Genomic DNA, 921 nt, shown 5'->3' on the forward strand with positions numbered 1-921 from the left:
ATATATATATATATATATATATATATATATATATATATATAGAAGTAATGGTTATTGCCAATTAAACATGACTTTTCCGTAGGAACTGACATTACTACCATTTTAACCCTAGTGTATATTGGGTGCAGATATAACCAGTTGGAGGAGGCGTCCTCCTGGGGTTAAAATGGTAGTAACATTGGTTCCTACTGAGCAGTCATGCTTAAGGGATGATAACCATTACTTCTCAGTATAGTTACTACTTTCATCTCTTATAGATATTTCCTAACTAGCTAACTGGCTTGTTGCAAGATCAGTGACTGGGTGTCACTTATTTACTATATATTGTGAGCTGGAGTAAACTACTGCTATCTCTAGCAGTCAAGTGTCTACCACCAAGATTGAGCACAAAGGGCTCAAAACTGTACAGTCTGCCAGTCTATAAGCTGGAAGATTGTAGGGGTTCACTCCCCTGCTTGCAATATAAATCAGGTGCAGATTGCATCGAATAACCAGCTGGAGGAGGTGTCATCCTGGGGTTAAAATGGTAGCAACATCAGTTCCTACTGAACAGCCATGTTTAAGTAGCAATAACCATTACTTCTCTGTATAATTAATGCTTTCATCTCTTATAGAGATTTTCTAACTAGCTAATTGAATATATATATATATATATATGGATGGAAGAATTTACGAAAAAAACAACAAATGGATGTATTAGTTTTACGCTCGGGAATAGAGAAAGTCTTTGACGTTTCAAGCCTACGCTCTTCAACTGAAAGGAACACAGAAAGAAATAAGGAGAGAAACAAGGAGAAAAAAAGATATAAATGTAGTGGTCAGCGATCTTTCATGGCGAATGCCGGACAGAAGGATCACACAGGAGAGCTAAGAAAAAAGGGGAGATAACAAAGAAGTGGTGAACCCAAGTCGAGAAGCTGT

The 921-nt window shown here is 37.2% G+C and overlaps 1 protein-coding gene across 4 annotated transcripts in view; it reads left to right on the forward strand.

The window, feature by feature from the left end:
- LOC106868476 (uncharacterized) overlaps positions 1-921 on the forward strand; it is a 79,982-nt gene that overhangs the window by 57,959 nt on the left and 21,102 nt on the right. The gene's annotated exons all lie outside the window — the stretch shown is intronic.

This window comes from Octopus bimaculoides, chromosome 11 (assembly GCF_001194135.2).
Source record: "Octopus bimaculoides isolate UCB-OBI-ISO-001 chromosome 11, ASM119413v2, whole genome shotgun sequence".
In the NCBI taxonomy this organism is placed as follows: Eukaryota; Metazoa; Mollusca; class Cephalopoda; order Octopoda; family Octopodidae; genus Octopus; species Octopus bimaculoides.